The 17,228-nt window shown below is 38.4% G+C and overlaps 1 long non-coding RNA gene across 1 annotated transcript in view; it reads left to right on the top strand.

Moving 5' to 3' along the window:
* LOC139082806 (uncharacterized) overlaps positions 1-17,228 on the top strand; it is a 54,106-nt gene that overhangs the window by 32,733 nt on the left and 4,145 nt on the right. Inside the window, exon 3 of the long non-coding RNA XR_011539058.1 lies at positions 14,803-14,956. This is a non-coding gene — a long non-coding RNA (uncharacterized lncRNA). The remainder of the gene's footprint in view (positions 1-14,802; positions 14,957-17,228) is intronic.

The following is a 17,228-nucleotide window of genomic DNA, read 5'->3' on the forward strand; positions in this document are numbered from 1 at the left end:
TTCCCGTTTTCAAACCTACCTGATGTTCCATCTCCCCTCTGAGTGTATTCCAAGAATGGAAGAAGATAAACCTCATTTTATTGAAAGTACAACAGATTCACTGCTACTTATCAGTCTTCCTATTCATCCAACTTACTTAAAGAAACAAGACGAGACTGTAGTAAATAAACATCATTTTTCCATGGAAATAAAATGGAAAGAAATGTGAACGTGCCAGTCTTTGCTGGAATTTATGCAATAGTTATATTTGACTGAAATATTAAGAGCTAGATGCATGTTTTTATCAAGTTTACATGCACTCTGCTAATGTCCTTACTTGGGGATTTTTCTACTTAAAAATTCTTTGATTTTTCTTCATCTTTTGTTAAAAAAGATTACATTATAAAAGATTACAAGATCCCCTACATTTGACTCACCTACCACCATTGGTTCCTACCTGGAAGACATACGTTCAAACATATTTGAGGAAGAAGACAAACTGGAAGTCTCAGAGTTGGATCAAGATGTTAGAAATATCCTGTGTGACAGCAAGATAACTGATAAACACAAATATTTTAATTTAAAAATAAATAAATAACAGAACAAAAACCATTAGGTGCTTTTATTTTTTACTGATCTGACCGAATTAGTCAGTCAGAGTAATTAAATAAGGCTGTGTTGCCAATATTTATTCTAGAAAACAAGCTAACTTTCTATGAGAATATTTCACCTGCTGTGAGAATTTTATTTGATTGCCCCAGAAAACACAGCCCAGTTATTAAACAGCTTTCTCAAAGTTTCTCCTTGGATAATACTTAACACAAATAACTAGCATGGTTCACTGTTAATACCCTCTATTCCCCCTTCTCACCCTGCCCCCCATTATAGAAGGCATTAATGGTTTTGTCACTGTTCCTCAGCTGCATTGATGTGGGCATATTTGTAAGACAAAGGATAGCAAGAATAACCAGAGAGTTGCTAAGATGAGATGAAAGCGAGTAGGGCTGGCAAAAGAAATGAAGCACTATTCACAGCCACTTCAGGATGTTTCATTTGAGATAGGACAGCTGTGCAAGTTAAGGAAAAAATAGAAATGAGCTAACCATTGTCAATAAATGGGTGTGCTCATTTTGATGAAATGCATCAGTAGCTAATAGGGTAAACAGAGTATGGTCTTAATGTTAGCCTTTGAATTTGCCGTTCCATTGAAAAATTAAACACTATGTATTATGTCAAGATGCTTTGCTTATTATATGCTTCGCCTTTTCAGCTGACTTGGTTACAAAACTTGTTACTCCCTCAACTAGATGTCACACGTTGGGTTCTCTGGGTAGCAGACTCTCAAGTGGAGTTTCTTGCCTGGCATGTTTATTAGGGAGTGCCTTGGGAGCAACATCTGTAAAAGAGAGAGGAAGGAAATGGGACTAGATAGAGGGAGAAATTGAACTGCTGTGGAGATCTGACCCCATGGTGAACTATGAAATTAAAATGACCTTTCAGAATTGTCTTGGTTTGGAACGAAATAGGCTAGTTTTTTTTTCTGTGTCAGCCGTTGTATGTGGGACACCCTAGGAAGGGCGAGACCTTATTTGAGGTGCAAGGTGGCTCTCTGCAGGAGAGGCAATCCCTGAAGGGGCTGATAGCTGAAGGTGTCTGATGGCAGCACTTTCAGCAGCTGAGCAACAAGCCCTTCCTTGAAGCGACATCTGGGTGGCTGATCTATGTGTCCGTTACACCAGTTCAGTGACATTCAAAGATTTTTCACTGTGGTCCACGATAAGGAATACTTCTTACATCACCCCCAGGCATATGCTTATCCGCACATACTCAAACACATAAATCAAACAAAAGTTTCACAAAATAATATTTTAATATTTGTCCCTGTTGCATGTGACGCACTCTGATATTTTCTTTCAATTTGTTTTGTTTCAATCCATTCCATATTATTCTATTCTCCTTCACTTTTTAAAAGGCTATTTATAACACACTAATTTGATTTCAGTACCCACTATTAGATTACAATGTGCAATTCAAAAAATATGGAATTTGATTGTGGAAATTAGTCAATTAATGCTGAGCAAGTTTACACTCCAGTGTAAGTGGAATGGGCTAGTGTTCCATGATGTAGTTGGATTACTTTCATTTCCAGAAAACTGAAGAAGTGCCACAGTAGAGCTTTGCAGATCTGTGGGCCCCAAAGAGAGGGTGTGGTTCATCACAAATCTCTAAATCGTTGAGCACCTCGTTCCAGGTGGGGTGTCATTTGTGATTACTTGTTCTAACGGTATGAGCTCCAGGCAAGATTTTCAAAGAAGGATGTTAATTATGAGGGGAGGAAATAGTAACTGTCAGTGAGAACCATGATTTCCATTTACTTGTAGAGTTTTAGGATGTGGTCAGGTACAAACACCTTAGTTTTTCCAGACAGTGGATGCCTATGATCTGTTTTGTATTGTGACTTTCACAGGAAAGGAATTACTGGAAAAACATTTGGTGTTATGCTATAGAATATTGAGTTATGAAATATATAGGTTAAATGTCTGAATGGGATGGTATGGCTATAAATTAAAGTTAAGGAAAAGACTCTGTTTTTGGACAAAGATATGAAAAAGATCTTGAACATAGTGAGATAGAATTTAGGAAGATGGCAAATCAATAAATGTATTTTCTCTGGGCCAACAAGAACAAACTGAAAATACATACCCTTTGCGCTTGAAATGGGAGCAATGAGTTCAAGCTCCTTACTTGTCCAAGATTTACACTGGAACAAAGTTGAAATTTCATTACATGCATTTAAAATTTAAGATACATAAGCAGAATAAATATAGTTCTATTGGAGAAGTATAAAAGCAAAGATGTAGTAAGAAAGAAAATGAAAGATATCTATTATTTTTCATGTCTATGCTAGGAAATCTTCAATTTGTTATCATATTTAATCCTTATAGTGGCCTTCCAGATGGACTTGATGGTTACCATTTTTATAAATAAAGAAACTGAAGCTAAGATGTAAGTGTCTTAGCGAGGTCAGGGAAGTCAAGATTGAAATTTAGATCTTGCTCCATCTTTTTTACTACTACAAAGTCATATATATATTTAAATTTCTAACTTTTAAAAACCTACAGGTTAAATGTACACTAAAACCAGATATGTATTATTTACATGTCAAAATACAAGCTGAAAACTGGTTAATCAATTCTCTACCACATTTCCATTTTTTGTGTTATTGCTGCTTGTGAGATTTTTAAAAAATCATTTATTACTTGCGCAGGACTTTGGAAATTTCTTCTCACATGGTTGTATCTGTATTATATTTCAGTTTGCTGTTAAGAATCCAGAAGCCAGATTTTATGAACTCAAAGTAATAAGTATGCATATACATTGAAGACGAGTTGAGATTAAAGTGAACCAAAGATCTGGAAACCAATGGAAATAAAATGTTTTATAGATATATCCCACATCAACTACATGTCATAATGAAGGGATATTAAAGAGAATATTAGACTGTCTTTGATTTGGCGGGATATATCCACTCATGAACTTATGTTCACTTCAAATGTTACTGGTGTGTTACCAACAATGGTTCTACAAAAGGGGAAAAGAAGTTTATAAAGGACAGACTTTAAAAAGTCATTATTAACCCAGTTACCTCAAAATAGTACAAGAAATTAAGTGATCGACCTCATTAAATAGCTCACCTCACATCACTTTATTCTCTGGAAATTAGCTCTGAGAAGTGTTAGAGGGAAGATTCAACTTCAACGTTAGAGAAGAAAAATGAACCATAAAATGTGTTCAGAAGCTGATGAAGACACTAGAAAACAGAAAATATAATTACATTATCCATACAAACGAAATTTTAGCGTTTAAATTTGTTGTGCAATGGCTTTTGTGTTTCTGTGACTGGTTGTACAATAGTTTTTCTCTCTCTCTGAACTTGCTTAAGTCATAACACTTCTGGGTCTCACCTTTCCTTACCTGTAAAATGGGACAGCACTTTAAAATTTATGTTCTGCAGTACACTATTGTTTTTCTCAGATATATTGTGTATTGATCATAGGAGTGAGACTATATGCAGATTTTCAGTGTCTTGTGCTTTAGGAACAGGAGAGAGCAGTTTTCCTATTTGGATTCTGGTGGGGTTTGTCTATGTGATCTTGAACAAGTCACTTAAACTTTTTGTGACCCAATACCCAAACAATAAAATGGAGATTCTAATTTGTACTCCTCATTTCTCACTGGAATCTTCGGAGGATAGACAACCTGGAAGTACTTGAGGGGTGTAAGGCATCACAAATGTAGGATATTATTGTAGTAACAATCTATTACTACTACTGAAAAAGAGGAAAGAGTGTTCTATTAATGAGTCAGTGAATTACCACGTTCATATATGAACAAATTTCAACTCTTGATTTACCTAAGACATTTGTTAAATAATGATATGTGGAGTATTTATTTTAATGTCTTTTGAGATGAGTGTTTAATGATGCTAGACAGAATGGAAATCAAAACTTCTTGTATTGTCTGGAGGAAAGATATTTTAGATATTTTGGAATGTGTGCATTCCAAAATAGTTGTGAAAAACAAAGACTGATTTAAATTCTTTTTTGGTGAGGAAGATTGGCCCCAAGCTAACATCTGTTGCTAATCTTCCTCTTTTTGCTTGAGGAAGATTGTTGCTGAGCTAGTATCTGTGCCATCTTCCTCTATTTTGTATGTGGGACACTAGTAAAGCATGGCTTAAAGAGCTGTGTATAGGTTGGCACCTGGGATCTGAACCAGCAAACCCTGAGGTGCCAAAGTGGAGCACATGAACTTAACCACTACGCCACTGGGCTGGCCCCAAGACTGACTTAAAACGTGATACCAACTTAAAATGGTATTTATGATCATTCTTTTCTGTTCTCTGGTTATATATTGATATAAAGAGATTTTTGAAGTGTCTGATGTGCTCTTTATGAATGCTTCACTCAGAAATTCACATTTGGGCTTCACAAATTTGTAAATTTCAAGAAAGATAAGTCAAATTTTAACAGTTGATCATGTTTTCTATTGTAGTTGAAGTGTTGAGGATTAATGACCTGCCAGTGGGAGAGTATACAGAAAGAAAAACACAGGGCCTGGGACCGTGCCTGAGCATAGACTGTGTTTAAGAAACTGTGACTAAAAATAAATCTATGAAAGAAGTGCCAGAAAAGTACTCAGAGAGGAAGGAGGAAAAATAAAACAAGACTGCATAATTCTAGGAAATAAAGGAAGAGAGAACTGTCACAACTAGTGCGTGGTTGATATAGGACAGAGGAAATTGCATACAGCTGGGATCCAGGAGCCAGACATATATAGTCACAGTGTAAATAATAGACGAAATGAATGTAATATAACATGGGGGCTTGGCAATAGCTACTTGACGGCAGGTATCAGGAACCCGGATGTGAGTACTCCTCCATGGAGAACTGGTTCCAATTCCCTGGAGGCCTTGGTGGGGATAAGTAGGAAAGGAGAGATTCAGATATGTTTGGGAGAGTATGGAAGCCCAATAATTGGATGTAGAGCTGAGGGTGGGACTAGGTGAAAGGAATACGACCGAATCAATTACTGGAAAGAGGGAATATCATTATAACAGGGCTAATAACAAAATGGACTTGATGCTCACCTCTAGAGCTCTATGGAGGTTCTTTAGATTTCTCATATTTAGGGGCCTGATTGATCCCTGAGGTTTGGACCAGACTTAAACTAACAAGTGAGAGTTCAGTGCTTAGCAGATGGTAGATGCTCAATAAATATTTTCTGAATAAATCAATGAATTATAAGATCTTTGCTCTGGAGAATGGAAGCCTTTCATTCTCAACCAAATAATTCCAAAGGTATCAATTTATAATAGTGTTTCCTAAGTGTGTTACATGAAAAACTAGTTTCTCAGGATATAAGTTTTAGGATCAAACAGTGTTTTGACCAAGTAAGTGAGAGACCTGCTGAGTTAAATAACATTAATTGTATTTCTATATTGCAAGACATCTCAGAGATTTTATCTTAATATGTCTTATGAATCTCTGAAAGATAGGTAGTATGTGGACTTTTCCAAGTTTATTTGCCCACAGAACTCTCTCCTCAACTACCACCTTTCTTTGTCTACGTATTCCCTGGACTAGTGTTGTGAAGAACATGTATTATAAAGTGTTGCAATACAGAATAACATAAAAATCCATAGACGGACAAAAAAAGAGATTGATGGATTTTGATGATATTGGGGAAAAAAAGGTATCCTTTTTGGGAGTTTTAAGGATTTCAAAAGCAAACATTGAAAGAATTAGAGAATCCTCATTGTACTCCCAATGTTCATTTCCAGGTATGAGAGACCAAGAGTCAAGAATTTTTGTTAACTTCTCATCCACAGTTGGATGTTCGAATGGAAAAGTTTGGAGACTATGGAACATTTTCAGAAAAGATATATGGGATGAGGAAGATTACGAGTTAGAAGCAGTTAGTCCTTGAATTGTCTATACATTATTAAAGCTTTATGTAATTTTTTCTACTTGAATTTCCATGGGGAAAAGGAATTGTTGTCTGTGTATGGGGAGGTGGGGGTGGGATGGGGCGTTTGGGAGGTGAGATCTTGTTCCTCTCATACTAGAAGATATTATCCATTGTTATGTTGATCTCCCCCCACTTAAGGGCAGGATGCGTACCTTGATTCATTTTCATATTGGCAGCATCTCTCACTGCATGTGGCATGTAGTAGGTGCTTAGTAAACATTTGAACTGAATTGAACTAAGAGGATCTGAAGAAACGAGTCAAGGCTTGTGTTCTCACAGTGCTCATTTTTACCAAAATGGCAGGGTCATATCTCCTCCTCCAGCTTGGGTGTGTATTTGGGGTAAGGAAAATACTCGTTTCTTGAGGATGATTTTTTGTTGACATTGTCACCTGGTGTTTTGCACCATCCTTCGCCAGAGTGGATGCCAAAACATATTCTACATACAATAGCCCAAAGGCTCTTCTTTACTGGTTATAGTGGGACATAAGGGGAGACAACCTCTAAGATGACAAAGCTTACAGTTCTGGGAAAGGAGGAGAAAACCGACAGAACAACTGAGCAAGAAATTATGAAAACTTTTATTTCCAGAGAATTAGGATGTTTAGGGATATTATCAGAGAGATTGATATTCCGTCCTTTCCTACAGCTTTCCATGCAGAAGGAAGTTTGACTCGTTCCAAATCAGATCTTAGAATAATGTCATTACAACAGTAGCTGAGGAGCTTCTTACAGAAGACTCCTGGAAAAAACTTCAAAATTACTTGATAATATGAATCTTTTGTGTGAACTTCGAAGCTGGTTGAAACCGTATTATTTAATAAAGTATTATTATCAAATATTAGAAGGAGAGCATTTTAAAGATTTTTTATTTTTTCCTTTTTCTCCCCAAAGCCCCCCGGTACATAGTTGTATCTTCTTCGTTGTAGGTCCTTCTAGTTGTGGCATGTGGGACGCTGCCTCAGCGTGGTTTGATGAGCAGTGCCATGTCCGCACCCAGGATTCGAACCAACGAAACACTGGGTCGCCTGCAGCGGAGCGCGCGAACTTAACCACTCGGCCACGGGGCCAGCCCCAGAAGGAGAGCATTTTAACTTATTTATTTTATTTAACAATTGAATACCTACAGTGACAAAGCACTATGCTTGTTACTATGGTACAAAAATAAGTAAGATATGTCTTATATCTTCAACATTGTTTCTAGTTGAGTTAGAGTGACAGGTGTGTACCAGGTTAGTGAAGGGAGTGAGAGGAGACAGTGGCGGATCATGGAGAAGATCTGAATGAGGGCTGAGTGTGGAGCCCTATAGATTCCAGACTTACACACTATTGTAGTGATATAAACATGCTGACTTCCCAGCCCCGCCACTCGGTTGGCTTTGAGAATTCCAACTGGGGAAGTATCTGTGTCTTAGATAGGCAAATTCATAAATATTTAAATACGACATTATAATAGAATGACCACTTCCAAAGGGTTCCTTATTAAGAAAATAATTCAGAGAGATCTAGACATCACACAAATTCTAGCATCTCCTGACAAATATATTTCATCTCCCTCTCATTCTTAACTTTAGCATTTAGAATAAAATTGAGACAGCCACTTCACAAAATTGCACAACACAGGAAAAAGACCATGAACCCTGGCAGACCAACACTGGCTCAAATCCTGGCTCCAATATTTAGTTCCTGATTGACCTTGGGGAAAATTTCTTTTTTCTCTATGCCTCTGTTAGTGCCTGTGAAACAAGATTACAGCATCCAACTCAAGGGTTATATTGAGGGAGGTAAGATATGTACGTTCTTTTCTTACATCCTCTCATGGAAGCCTCTCCTCTTTTATAGCACATTTAGCAGTTTGTAATTCAGTAATTGTAAAACCAGCTCTTTCATGTCTGTCTCCTCTGCCGTCTGCTTGGGAGAAAGGCTTCCTGAGGGAAAGAACTACACCTGTCCTATTTACCATGGTGTCCTGGTGCCTTGCACATCCCTGAGTAAACGCTGAGTGGAGGAAAGCAGGGCACTCTGGGGCAGATACAACCCTATCAGTAAATGTTGCTTCCCTTCTTCCTCGTACTCAGAAACCTGACAGTTTTCTTTTCCTTGCTCTGTTCCTCTATGAGTGTTGGGAATGTCCGTGCTTCTCTTACAATAGCTGATCTTATTGGCATATTGCTCGCTTATAACACTGCCCCGGGGCTACTCGTATGGAGCATGGACCTTCTTAATCAACAGCAAACTCTTTCTGAACTAAAACATAATCTCTACTACTTTTACCTGATCTTAAAATAGGATTTTTCCTGAGTTGTGTCTTAGACATAAAAAAGTGATTTCTGGGTCTACTTATATTATTTCGAAACTTTTTCTTTCATTTCGCTTAAGTTTACAGGATGAAGGAAAGAGTAGGCTGGTTATTGGTACTTTTGGATCTCACTGCTATTGTAGTCTTCTTTATTTCATGTATTAAGTAAGAAACCTAAACTCTATATATCCCTACATTATAATTACCCAAAGGCAGAAGGAAAATTAAAGGTATCATCCAACCCATGGTTTGCTCATTCTACTCATTTTCATGTTGACTGACTTCTTTATGAATATAACAATTATTCCTGGATTTCATCAACTCAGGGCAGCACCAAAATTGACTACAGCTTCAGGTTTGCCTTCTGCTTGCATTTGCGACAAGGGCTCTGAAGAACTGCACATTTCCGGGAGAGGAGTTTCCATGGAAACCCGGACAAAGGCAAAGCAAAAGAATTCTTCAAGGCCCACAAGAAAAAAATTCCACCTTGCTTTTTGTTTGCAGTTCTGTGTCCCTTGAGCAGTTCAGCCTGCTGGCACTGTCCTTGCTCTCTAGGAATCCCTGTTGGAAATTTATATATAGCATTATGCATCTCTGAAATCTGCAAAATAGGATTTGATGAGTGTGACTAAAAAGTTATTTCTCAAGAGAGCTCTAACCCAGAGCTTTTTTTAAACATAAGATTAAAAAAAAAATAACAAAGCATACATTTAAGCAGCCACTGAATTTATGAATATGGAGTTGTGCTTCAAGTTATAAGATCTTTGAACTAGGTCTCAAAGAAGAGAGTTTTAGAGCAAATAAATGGAATCAGTGGTTAGAGGCAATTTGGTATTTCAAGACAATTTGTTAGTTGAAAATAAAGGCCAGGTCAAATGATTTCTGATGAATTTATGGGGTTGTGTATCTTGACTAAAAGGAAGTCCTGGGGTTCATATAAATTCCTTTGGAAAATGATGTCTCTGCCGTTGGTTTGCAAGGTTCTAAAGCAGGCTGACTGTCTTATTTGTACTGAGCACAGTACTTTGAAGTTGCTTTGGGGACGGGATTGATGCAGTGACGAGCACCCACCATGCTCTCCCACAGAGGGTTCCTTAGCGCACAGTCAGTAACAGAATACTCTGTGCTTCTGAGGCATGACTATTGACACTATTTAATAAACTCATGGCACAATTCGTACTTCACTTTTTTCTTTATTGAACTTAATTGAAATCATGTTCAAAAATATATTCACTGTTTGAGTCATTCTTTCAACAAATACCTTCTGAATAATTATTGCACACCAGGTACAATGCTGGGAACATACCCTCATGGAGTCCATCAAGGACCACCAGGTTTTTAAAAAAATGAAATGGCACAAAAGAAAAACACAGACAACAAAATGTGACAATTGCTACATGCCGTGAAATGCCATGGTACTGAGGCTTGTTCTGGGTTTTACGGCAAGCTGGAGCAAGGACATGTCTCAGCTTAGTGGTGGTGGTAATATGGGCATTAGATCAGGTAAGGCCTTTGAAAAAGAGGTGACATTTGTTCTGAGTGCTGAGGGATGATTATATGTGGATTGGGCAGACAAGTATGGGAAATACATTCAGAGGAAACAAATATAACAGCACATGGATATAGGGGGCCGGCCCCATGGTACAGCGGTTAAGTTCACGCATTCTACTTCGGGGGCCTCAGGTTTGCCGGTTTGGATCCCGGGTGCAGACCTACACACTGCTAATCAAGCCACGCTGTGGCAGGTGTCCCACATATAAAGTAGAGGAAGATGGCCATGGGTGTTAGCTCAAGGACAAGCTTCCTCAGCAAAAAGAGGAGGATGGGCAGCTGATGTTAGCTCAGGGTTAATCTTCCTCAAAACAACAATAACAACAACACAGGGATATGGAAGAATGCCACTGTTTCAGGCACTGAGCATAGGTCCTAATGTAGGGAGTAAGAGAAGTGAGTATGGAGAAGGAAGCAGAAGCCAGGTCCTCAAGTGGTTTGCAAAGCTAAGGAGTGTGAATTTGATCCTAAAGATGGGGAAGCCATGAGCAATTTCAACAGAAGAATGAAATGTTCAATTTGTACTGTTGTCCTGGGGGAAGGATTGAGGCTGGAAGAAGTCATTTATAGCAGGAAGACCAATGAGGAGGCAAAGGGGAATGTTGGTGAGAAAGGGTGAGGGCCAAAACTAGGGCTGTGAAGGCAGGGGTGGAGAGGAGAGCCAGCTCTGGAGGACGAATGGACTGGGTAACCAATCGTTTGGGTGGGGGTATAAAGAAAGAAAGATTGGAGTGGACTTCAGGTTCCAGTGCTGGTGCTGGGAAGATGATAACACTAAGTGAAATTAGTATGAGAGGCAAAAAATCTATAAAGATGAAGAGTATGGCTTTCATCCTTGTGCTGCCTGACTGATCTACTGACTTCAGGCAAGATTCTTAATCTATTTGAGCCTCAACTCCTTTGAGATGCTCACTTGGCATTGTTTGGAGGATTAAATGAGATACTACTTATAAAACATTCACACATTCGCTCAATCTGTATTTTTGGAGCATTCATTATGTACCAAGGTAAGAGATTCAGAGATATATAAGACAAAGTTTCTGCCCTCCTGGAAATTCTATTGGATGAGTGGGAAGGTAGACATAAACAGGTTAACAAATAATTGAGTAAAGCAATTATAGATTTGGCAGAGTGCTCTGAAAGGTTGATGTGACGGAGAGAAGGTTTAGAACTCTTCTTCATATGTTGTTAGGAAAGGCTAAAACTCGTACGGGAGCCTGGGACAGCTATTCAGCTGGGGAAGAGCATTCCAGGCTGAGAGAACAACCAGTTCAGAGACCCTGAAGTGGGAAAGAATTTTGAAGGATAGTACACACTTAACATTCCTCATATATGGTAAGCATGTAGTAAATAATGCGTATTTAGAAATAAGGAGGCATCTATTTGATTTTATGCCATGGAAAATTAGCTTAACAGAATAACTCTCATTTATTACTTACAGTAGTCAGAACAATATTTTAAATGACCACTTTTACAAATGTATCTTCGTATTTAATAATGTAAATAAAATTGTCAGTGGAAAGGGGAGGAGGAGTTCTTTAAAGCAGTGTTGAAGTTTATGGACCAGGAATTCCCACTGGGCGCTTTGTGGCTAATATTCTTCTCGACAGCTCTGGAAATATATTTTTCTTTTCTTTTTTTCCAATTATTTTTTTAATTTGTTTCAACACGACTCAACCTTAACACCAGTTGATCCTTCAAAGATGGGAAACTGTTAACTACCTTTTCGAGGTCTGAAATTCATACAACCATGTATATAGAAAACTCTGTGTTAACCTTCATGCTTTTAGTAGAAATCTCTATTATTAGTCTCTTCTGCATTTTTTTCTGTGCAGCGATAGAAGATATATCGTTTAGGTGATCAAAAAATGGTTACTCCATATAGGTTTGCTGTTACATATTTTTTAAAAATTGCAAATGGAGAATGTTATATAGGGAAATTGTGAAGTGACTACACCATCTTATTGTTCAAGCATCATGACTGAGAGACTGTATTACATGGGAAGAAAAGATTATAAACAACTTCTGTAACACATCAACAAAAGCATCTGAATTGATATGAATCCTATCTAGTTAAGAGATTTTCCTACATTTATTCTACTTATCTTCTTGAAGTAGAATGTATAATAAAAATGTGTTGCAAATATGTGGTTGTAATAAATTTAAGATTGAAAATATAGAAACATTACATTTAGATAAAGATGAATGCATGGCATGTATTGAAACATGTTGATAATATAAATTAAAATTTTAAACATCCAACGAATAACCAAATAAAAGAAATAGCTAAGAAGACACCAGAACCACATAAAACAGGGATAGGACTGCTTAGAATTTGATGAATGACAGCCTCTACGCCTGTTCAGAGTGCATTCTACCCAAGAGCTAATGAAGATAAACAGTCTATTTAAGTGCTGCTGGAAAATTCCCCTTCAGCCAGCAGCTGGCATGACTTGTCATTTAAAAGGCATAAGTAAAGGTCATATAATTGAGTCATTGAGAAACTGACATGACAATGAGCTACACTCTTATTAACGCTTCTTAAAAACTCTTCCATGGGCTATTAAATAGATGATGCTTAATAATGGTATTAAGCTAAAGAAAAACTACAAGAAGTCCAAGTTTAAATAGATCCCAGCTCTTTAATGGGAGGTTCCCAAAGAAGTTGGATGTGGCTTTTGCATACCAGGTGGAGTGTGCTTCTGTCAAATGACACTGATGGGATTCTGAATCACCATCTTTTATAGACATGAGAAATACAAATTTCATGTGAGACAATGTGGTGCTTCAGTCAAGTACAAAGATTGCCATATCCTCGCATAGACATGAAGGAATGCCCTTCCCGCCTCTGTACAACAGAGGAAGAGTATCCTCACATTTTTAATTCACGTTTTTAATTCACCTGGGCCAGCAAGGTGCTCTTTGCCAGAATTAAGTTGGGTATTTTCCTTGTACCCCTATTTCCTGCTTCCTCATTTACCTCTGGCTTTCATCCATGACTATTGACTTGGGTACTTATTCATTAGTTGGCATCTTCTAGCCTAATACCGTAATTGACCTTGGCTTTGCCCCTTGATTCTGTTTTTGCCTCTTGGATCCAACTGAACTCTGTGTTCTTGGAACTAGCTCCACACCTTCTCCTGGTTTTTGTCTTGCTACCCCCTGCCCTGAGGCTGGAGTTCTGTAGGCATACCCAGCAATACCCATTCTAGGAAAGAGAATCTTTAATAATAGAGGTTTTTTTTTTTTTTTTTTTTGTAGGAAGATTAGCCCTGAACTAACTGCTGCCAATCTTCCTCTTTTTGCTGAGGAATACTGGCCCTGAGCTAACATCCGTGCCCATCTTCCTCCACTTTATATGTGGGACGCCTACCACAGCATGGAGTGCCAAGTGGTGCCATGTCTGCACCCAGGATCCGAACCGGCGAACCCTGGGTCGCTGAAGCAGAACGTGCGAACTTAACTGCTGTGCCACCGGCCGGCCCCAATAACACAGGTTTTAATGCCAAATCTCACACATCCTTCAGTGACAAACAGAAACAGTTTCTACGTCCTTCAAGTTCAAAAAGTTCATAGCATATTCTCAGAATCTTAGTGGCTACTCAGATTTGAGCTAAGTGACATAAACTATCTAGCTAATCTGTAGGAAGCAATGTCACTTTATTAAACCTGGAACTACAGCAAGGCAACCAAATAGATTGTCCTGCGTATAACCTTAATGTTTACATAATGTTCATTAAGGATGTCCATTAGTTAAGAACCAGAAAAAAGTAAAATTAATTTTTAAACATCACAGCAAGTTACATATGGTTGATGTGTTAATGGAAACCACTAAAACATTTAAATATTTAACACTGAAACATTAAAATATTTAAAAATTCTCTGGTAATTCATGAAATGATTACTGTTTTAGATCAAAATATAGTTGGGGTTGTCTTAAATATATGAAACGTGGTTATGACAGGAGGAGTCTGACTGCACAGCCCACTCATTAAGACCTACCTCCCTGTCATAGTCATATAGTAAATATGTCCAGTAGGGATGCTGTTGCTGTCCTCCTGGGTCACCCTGGATCCCCTTTACTGAGTCTGAACACCCACTCCCCAGCTCCTTTCCTAACAGTTTTGCCCCTAACAGCCGTCACCTGCAGCCCTCTTCTGAGGACTGTCTTTGGGCTACTAAGCTGCTTTGCACAGCAGCTGAGAGACTGGATTGCTGAAGCGCCGGGGAGTTCACAGCTCCCAGGGTGGACCAGGCCACGGCCCGACTGTGCTTGAGTAAAAAGTCCAGTTCCAAGACAGGACAAACTGAAGATCACTGTCATAGACACAATCCGCAGATGATTCTAAGAAGCTCACTTTTCACATTTTTACATGTTTGAAGTAAGATGCACCTTACAATTGATGTGTCATGCTTCAACTGGCAATGTTTTCTCTTTCTTAGTAATGCACTAAGAATGCATCTAAGGTTGATGGTGAATTAGAGTCAATGAAGTTAAGGACTGGAAAAGAGTGAACAAAAACTTCTGTTCGAAGACCACCAGGAAAGGATTTAGGGAAGAACTATCGTCTTAACTGGCAGCATGCGGAAGTGTCAGGTAATCGTCCCATCGTTTTGAAGGTACACTATGTGGAAGTTAAGGCCAATCATAGTTTAGGTAAGAAGTTAAAGGGAGGAAGCCACTTTTAATTGGGTCCCTACTATGTATCCAGCACAGAGGTCCTCTGCCTCAAGTCAGTCTGTCATTCTTCTGATAACCTTTTGGGTCACGAGGTAACATAACCAGAAGAAAATTCTCTGTGGAAGACAGCAATCTTGGCCCAAGCATGTGCTTGGGAATCACTGCATCAGTTGGCATCAAGATTGTTTTACAACCAACTGATTTTGAGGACTTCAGTTTTCCCAGCAGCTAGAGCCCTATTCTAGGCAGAAAAGAAGCTAGCTTTTGGAGCAGGTAGATCTGGGTCAAGCCCAGGCTCTTTGATTTAATTGTTGCATGGTGTTGAACAAACCACTTACCATTTAAAAATAATTCAAAAAGAATTACACCTATTTCTAACAGCCTGCAGTATAATATTTGAACATATGCATAATATTAGCTCACCTCCTTTCCCCTCTACTCCTTTCTTTTCATTGTAAAATATGTTTTCTTAAATAACAGTGAGGTAACTGAGGTTGAGGAAACACACCCAGAGATTTGGGGAGCAGTGGTTAAGGTCAGGGGCCAGACTTTTCCCTGGGCCACAAGGACATTCTCCTGCAGTCATTGGGAAGCCAGTGGTCACAAACAATTGGATTCTACAAGTTCAGCACCTTAAATCCATCCATTCCAGGGCCAGAATGGGTATGATGTGGGAGAGAACCTGCAATTTGGAAGTAGAGGTAGAGAAATGCGGTAATACGGAGTCTGGCAGACCACCATCGGAGTCTGTAGTATGTTAGTCACATCCTACACGTCTACTCTTCTCATGAGCTGCAGTATTTGAAAGATTTTTTTTTCTATCAAATGGCATCTAATCATAAGTTATGTTCATCCAAATCATCACAATTTTATTCATCCAAAACTTTCTAGTGGAGCTACTGAACAGCATAAAAAAGCCAGGATTGCCACTTTCAGTTCGTATAATTCATCCGTCCTCTCCACAGATGTGTCTTGTTCCCTCTCTGTGTGCAAGTAGTGCATGGGTAGAGGGAATACAGTGTGAACTGCTGCTTCCCTACCTTGAGGTCTAGCCCTCAGTGGAGGCAGAAAGCAACAATAGATAGACTGTCTTGATCTCGGAATGAGACCAGGGCACTGTGGGAACTCAGAGGAGGGACTTCCTTAAGCTCTGGTGACATGAGCCCCTTCTGAGAAAAAAAATTTAAATACGTGAAATAAAACTCACAGCATTATAAAGGAAACTGATTATAATGAAATAAAATTCTACCCACGGAGACCTTGACCCTCCATGGATCTCAGGTTAAGAATCCCTGGGAGGAAGTTTGTTCAAAGCTGAGGGAAAAAGTCAGAAGGAAGTAGCCAACTGATGGCTAGGAAGCAGAAAAGCAAGAGAAACATCCCGTGGGAAGAGCCAGCAGTAAGAGGGCAAAGGTGCAGGGTTTGCTCTTCGAGCTCAAAAGTTGAGGCTGGTGTTAGTCCAGCCAAAAGCAAAGGGTTTTGTTGTTTTGAATGAGTCTGTGCAGTCACAATATAGGGACAAGAACAATTTCTATTAGGCTTTGTTATATAAACAGAATACATAAAAATCGTCTTTCAATAAAATATTCTCTACGATGATGTACTAGTGAGAAAAAATATACATGTTTTAGTATATCAAGCTGCAAATATTACTGTGCCAACTTTCAAAATGCAAATGATTTAAATAGATGAAATATTCTGATCCAAATCACTATTTATGTAAATTACTAAACAGAGAATCAAGTCACAGCTGGGGACCTAAATGTATATTTATAAGAGATTCTCTCCTCTAATCCTGGAATTTTCACTCTGAAACACCTTTGGTAGAAAAACAAAGCACATAATAGTAGGTTTCTGCTTTTTTTCTAGTTTTATAGGAGATTAGGACACTATACAGATTTTTAAAAATGTATTACATGTATCGGATGTATTCTCATCACCTGAGCACTCAATAAGTACTTGTTGGTGGAACAAGAAATGCTTTTCACCAACTAGTAAAAAAATTAGCAATGCGATAAAAATAGGCAAGAATTTAGTTGCTGTGTAAAGTCATAGAAAGAGCTACTTAGTCTTTGACATCAGAAAAAAACAAATTGAATTGTGCCCCTGTTGTTTACTTGCTTGTGTGGCTGAAAATGAGTAAAACAGGAATATTAATACTTGCACTTTGGGATTAAATGAAGTAATG

The sequence above is a fragment of the Equus przewalskii genome, chromosome 4 (assembly GCF_037783145.1).
Source record: "Equus przewalskii isolate Varuska chromosome 4, EquPr2, whole genome shotgun sequence".
NCBI lineage: Eukaryota > Metazoa > Chordata > Mammalia > Perissodactyla > Equidae > Equus > Equus przewalskii.